Raw genomic sequence first — 6,421 nt, forward strand, 5'->3', positions numbered from 1 at the left:
GCATTCCATGACAAGAGGATTCTCCCAAGGGTGTTCAAAGAAGGAGACCTGGTCTTGCTGTTCAATTCTCGGTTGAAGCTATTCCCAGGAAAGCTCAAGTCTCGTTGGTCAGGACCATTCAAGATCAAGGAAGTTCGACCTTATGGAGCCTTTGTGTTGTTAAACAAGTCCGGGAATGAGTTTGTTGTGAATGGACAGAGGTTGAAGCCCTACTTGGCCAATGATTTCATCGAAGAAGGAACCACGGTTTCTCTCTCGGAACCTCAAGACGCCTAAAAGGCGCGGTAACGTCAAGCTAAGTGACGTAAAACAAGGGCACTTGGGAGGCATTCCCATGGTATCCTTGTAAATATCTTCTTTTTCTTCAGTTTGAATTAGTATTTTTAGTTTGGTGTATGTTCTTTGGTTGTTTACAGTTTTCAGGAAGTCACGATGTTAAGGTCAGCTAAGTGCGAGTTCAGATTGTAAGGATTAGACCGTACGATCGAGAGACCAATCGACCATTTTGGTCGATTTTACAGAAGAACGATCGACCAAATGGTCGATTCTTTGGTCGATCATCTCATCCGGAACCTGTCCTGCCTCGGCAAATGATCGAGGATTGCTCGATTGCACAAGGAGTGTGATCGACCATTTGGTCGATTGTCAAAATACTTGATCGACCAAATGGTCGATCTTGTGGTCGATCAATATCTCGCAGCCAACACCGAAGCTGTCCGGAGTGAGGAAGTGTAACATCCGCGAACCAATTCTTGTAATTTTGGTGTGGGTGTCGATCGACACCCTTGGTGGTATCGATCGACACCATGTGTTTCCGGTTTGGTCGGGTTCGTTTTAATTGCTGATTGGTTCGGTTTGGTTCAATTAAAATCCCTAAATCGCATTTAAGTGTTAAGAGACGAATTAAGGGTTTTGGGGAGTCTCATTGTTGTCGCCGTTGAGTGAAAAGAAAGAGAGAAAAGAGAGAAAAACGTTTCTGAGATTTTCTGGGCTTGTTCTTGGAGATTTTGGAGAGATCTGAGGCTGTAGAAGTGAAAGCTGTTGCTGGAAACGAAGGGGGAGCTTCTGGAGGTGTTGTTTTCCACGTTTCTCAATCCAATCTTCCTGTTCTTGAGGTGAGTGCTTGACCATGGTTGATCTAAGCATGAGATCTCTTTTGTTTGGGTGTTTTCTTTGTTGTTTGTGTGTTTTTGTTGCTTGGGTTCGTTGTTTTCGTGTTTCCCAGTGGTTTCTGAGGAGATTGGGTGAGTTTGAGACGGTTTCGAGGTGATTTGGAAGGAGAGATCAACGTTCGTGTTCGCGTAGATCATGTCTGCAGAAGAGGCATCGATCGACACTAGGAAGCATCGGTCGACACCATTTGGAGGGGCATCGGTCAACACTGTTAAGCATCGGTCGACACCATTGTTTGTAGCATCGATCGACACCGTGTGGCATCGGTCGACACTGGTCTCATCCGAGACTTGTTTTTCCTTGGTTTGATGTATTGTTGTGTGTTTTTTGTTTTGCCTAACTTGAGGGTCTCATATGCTTGTGTGTATAACCTAGTAGATGGGAGGACGGCCTCACTAAGTATTTATGATAATACTTACGCATCTCAATTGTTGTTTGTGGTGTGCAGATAAAGGAAAAGAGTGATCGTGGAATCAAAGGCGATGAGGAGGAGGATGTTCTAGAGGCTTGATTGATTGTGGTCTAGCTATTGTTAGGTTGCTAGATTAAATCAATGGAACATTGTAGGATGTTAGCTTTTGGTTATTTCTTTATTTGGATTATGGTGTTATTGAGTATTGGTTTATTAATTTTGGAATTTTATTGGATTAAATGGAAACTATTTTATTTGGTTATCCGTGGTTATTGGTTGTTTTTAGGATGTTAGTGGGTATGGGACCACTAGTAAATTAAGGTATTAAAAAAAAAACGGGAAGGGTTGTTTCATTTTGGTATCAGAGCCCTTACGGTTCTAGGTCTAGGGTTCATTGTGCTTTTGCTGTTGATGTTTAGGATTCCATGCTATGATTGATTGTGTGAGTTGGTCAATTGTGTGTGGCATGAAGTCCTAGAACATCTTCTTCGAGCCTGTTTTGTGATTCCACGGTAAGTTGTGTTCTTGTGTTATTAGAACTATTTGTTGCTTAGCCTTCTGTTCTTGTTGAAACAGATGGTTAGAGGTGAGGATGCTGTTGGTCGCGGTCGTGGTCGTGGTCTTGGGCGTGGTCATGGTCGTGGTCGGGGACGAGGTCAGGTTCCTGAGGCCAGTGTGAGTGTGACCCAGAGCAGGGCCAGTGAGGAGGTGGCGGAGTCACAGGTTCATCCTAGTGTGTCTGGAGACCAGGCTGGTTTGGGTGACGGCAGGGTGGATGGGCCCGGTGTCGGTCACGGTGTTGCCCCGGGTGTGGGGGTTGCAGCAGGAGGTGCTCCAGGCAGGGAGGATGTCTTGATGGACTTGCTAGCTCAGGTTTTGCAGCGACTTCCAGCAGTAGTGCCGCCAGTGGGTGGTGGTCAGGATCCAGTGGTGCCGCCAGTGGTTGGTGGGCAGGGTCCAGTGGTGCCGCCAGTGGTTGGTGGGCAGGTTCCAGTAGTGCCGCCAGGGGTTGGTGGGCAGGTTCCAGAGGTGCAGCCTGCGGCGGGTTTGCAGGCAGGTGTGCAGCCGGGGGCCGAGGCAGTGGATGCTCAGTATGTGCGGATGATGGAGCAGCTGCGGCATGTGGGAGCAGGGTATTTCTCAGGAGGTACCGATCCGAGTGTAGCGGATGAGTGGAGAGAGCGGATGGAGGATATTTTCCTTTCGCTTAGGTGTCCCGACCGGTACAGGGTGGATCTGGCAGTGTTTTACTTGTCAGGAGATGCTCGTGTGTGGTGGAGGTCGGTGACAGCACGGAGGGTGCAGAGGGGTATGTCTTGGGGAGATTTTGTGGGGGAGTTTAACTCCAAGTATTTTCCTCAGGAGGCTCTTGATCGTATGGAGGCACGGTTCTTGGGTCTGACTCAGGGGAACCGTACAGTGCGGGAGCTGGATGCAGAGTTCAGTCGGCTTGTGGGGTATGCAGGCAGGGCATGGGAGCCAGAGGCGGCTCAGGTGCGGAGGTTTTTGTTGGCTCTGCGGGATGATTTGAGGACTCGGTGCAGAGTGAGGAGCTATGCTACGAGAGCAGAGCTGGTTGAGGTTGCAGCTGGGATAGAGGATGACTTGAGGTCACAGGTGGTTGTGGTCAGTTCTTCGGTGCAGCCACAGCAGTCTCAGCCGCTTTCTGTTCCTAGCAAGGGCGGCAAGCCTGCGCAGGGGCAGAAGAGGAAGTTTGATGTTATGCAGAGATCGAGGCACGGGGGTGCGAGATGCTTTGGGTGTGGTAGCAGGGACCACAAGGTGACTAGCTGTCCACAGAGAGTTGAGCAGCGGGCAGTGACAGAGCAGCGGGCGGTGACGGAGCCACNCTCGATTGCACAAGGAGTGTGATCGACCATTTGGTCGATTGTCAAAATACTTGATCGACCAAATGGTCGATCTTGTGGTCGATCAATATCTCGCAGCCAACACCGAAGCTGTCCGGAGTGAGGAAGTGTAACATCCGCGAACCAATTCTTGTAATTTTGGTGTGGGTGTCGATCGACACCCTTGGTGGTATCGATCGACACCATGTGTTTCCGGTTTGGTCGGGTTCGTTTTAATTGCTGATTGGTTCGGTTTGGTTCAATTAAAATCCCTAAATCGCATTTAAGTGTTAAGAGACGAATTAAGGGTTTTGGGGAGTCTCATTGTTGTCGCCGTTGAGTGAAAAGAAAGAGAGAAAAGAGAGAAAAACGTTTCTGAGATTTTCTGGGCTTGTTCTTGGAGATTTTGGAGAGATCTGAGGCTGTAGAAGTGAAAGCTGTTGCTGGAAACGAAGGGGGAGCTTCTGGAGGTGTTGTTTTCCACGTTTCTCAATCCAATCTTCCTGTTCTTGAGGTGAGTGCTTGACCATGGTTGATCTAAGCATGAGATCTCTTTTGTTTGGGTGTTTTCTTTGTTGTTTGTGTGTTTTTGTTGCTTGGGTTCGTTGTTTTCGTGTTTCCCAGTGGTTTCTGAGGAGATTGGGTGAGTTTGAGACGGTTTCGAGGTGATTTGGAAGGAGAGATCAACGTTCGTGTTCGCGTAGATCATGTCTGCAGAAGAGGCATCGATCGACACTAGGAAGCATCGGTCGACACCATTTGGAGGGGCATCGGTCAACACTGTTAAGCATCGGTCGACACCATTGTTTGTAGCATCGATCGACACCGTGTGGCATCGGTCGACACTGGTCTCATCCGAGACTTGTTTTTCCTTGGTTTGATGTATTGTTGTGTGTTTTTTGTTTTGCCTAACTTGAGGGTCTCATATGCTTGTGTGTATAACCTAGTAGATGGGAGGACGGCCTCACTAAGTATTTATGATAATACTTACGCATCTCAATTGTTGTTTGTGGTGTGCAGATAAAGGAAAAGAGTGATCGTGGAATCAAAGGCGATGAGGAGGAGGATGTTCTAGAGGCTTGATTGATTGTGGTCTAGCTATTGTTAGGTTGCTAGATTAAATCAATGGAACATTGTAGGATGTTAGCTTTTGGTTATTTCTTTATTTGGATTATGGTGTTATTGAGTATTGGTTTATTAATTTTGGAATTTTATTGGATTAAATGGAAACTATTTTATTTGGTTATCCGTGGTTATTGGTTGTTTTTAGGATGTTAGTGGGTATGGGACCACTAGTAAATTAAGGTATTAAAAAAAAAACGGGAAGGGTTGTTTCATTTTGGTATCAGAGCCCTTACGGTTCTAGGTCTAGGGTTCATTGTGCTTTTGCTGTTGATGTTTAGGATTCCATGCTATGATTGATTGTGTGAGTTGGTCAATTGTGTGTGGCATGAAGTCCTAGAACATCTTCTTCGAGCCTGTTTTGTGATTCCACGGTAAGTTGTGTTCTTGTGTTATTAGAACTATTTGTTGCTTAGCCTTCTGTTCTTGTTGAAACAGATGGTTAGAGGTGAGGATGCTGTTGGTCGCGGTCGTGGTCGTGGTCTTGGGCGTGGTCATGGTCGTGGTCGGGGACGAGGTCAGGTTCCTGAGGCCAGTGTGAGTGTGACCCAGAGCAGGGCCAGTGAGGAGGTGGCGGAGTCACAGGTTCATCCTAGTGTGTCTGGAGACCAGGCTGGTTTGGGTGACGGCAGGGTGGATGGGCCCGGTGTCGGTCACGGTGTTGCCCCGGGTGTGGGGGTTGCAGCAGGAGGTGCTCCAGGCAGGGAGGATGTCTTGATGGACTTGCTAGCTCAGGTTTTGCAGCGACTTCCAGCAGTAGTGCCGCCAGTGGGTGGTGGTCAGGATCCAGTGGTGCCGCCAGTGGTTGGTGGGCAGGGTCCAGTGGTGCCGCCAGTGGTTGGTGGGCAGGTTCCAGTAGTGCCGCCAGGGGTTGGTGGGCAGGTTCCAGAGGTGCAGCCTGCGGCGGGTTTGCAGGCAGGTGTGCAGCCGGGGGCCGAGGCAGTGGATGCTCAGTATGTGCGGATGATGGAGCAGCTGCGGCATGTGGGAGCAGGGTATTTCTCAGGAGGTACCGATCCGAGTGTAGCGGATGAGTGGAGAGAGCGGATGGAGGATATTTTCCTTTCGCTTAGGTGTCCCGACCGGTACAGGGTGGATCTGGCAGTGTTTTACTTGTCAGGAGATGCTCGTGTGTGGTGGAGGTCGGTGACAGCACGGAGGGTGCAGAGGGGTATGTCTTGGGGAGATTTTGTGGGGGAGTTTAACTCCAAGTATTTTCCTCAGGAGGCTCTTGATCGTATGGAGGCACGGTTCTTGGGTCTGACTCAGGGGAACCGTACAGTGCGGGAGCTGGATGCAGAGTTCAGTCGGCTTGTGGGGTATGCAGGCAGGGCATGGGAGCCAGAGGCGGCTCAGGTGCGGAGGTTTTTGTTGGCTCTGCGGGATGATTTGAGGACTCGGTGCAGAGTGAGGAGCTATGCTACGAGAGCGGAGTTGGTTGAGGTTGCAGCTGGGATAGAGATGACTTGAGGTCACAGGTGGTTGTGGTCAGTTCTTTGGTGCAGCCACAGCAGTCTCAGCCGCTTTCTGTTCCTAGCAAGGGCAGCAAGCCTGCGCAGGGGCAGAAGCGGAATTTTGATGTTATGCAGAGATCGAGGCACGGGGGTGCGAGATGCTTTGGGTGTGGTAGCAGGGACCACAAGGTGACTAGCTGTCCACAGAGAGTTGAGCAGCGGGCAGTGACAGAGCAGCGGGCGGTGACGGAGCCACGGACAGATACCCGAGTGTGTTACTACTGCAGAGAGACGGGGCATATCAAGCCTCGTTGTCCCAAGTTGCAGCAGAGGGCAGTAGCAGTGTTGCAGGCTGGAGCTCAGCCAGGGGTGCAGCAGGGTGTGCAGCACGGTGTGCAGCCGGTGGGTTGGAT

This window comes from Camelina sativa, chromosome 17 (assembly GCF_000633955.1).
Source record: "Camelina sativa cultivar DH55 chromosome 17, Cs, whole genome shotgun sequence".
In the NCBI taxonomy this organism is placed as follows: domain Eukaryota; kingdom Viridiplantae; phylum Streptophyta; class Magnoliopsida; order Brassicales; family Brassicaceae; genus Camelina; species Camelina sativa.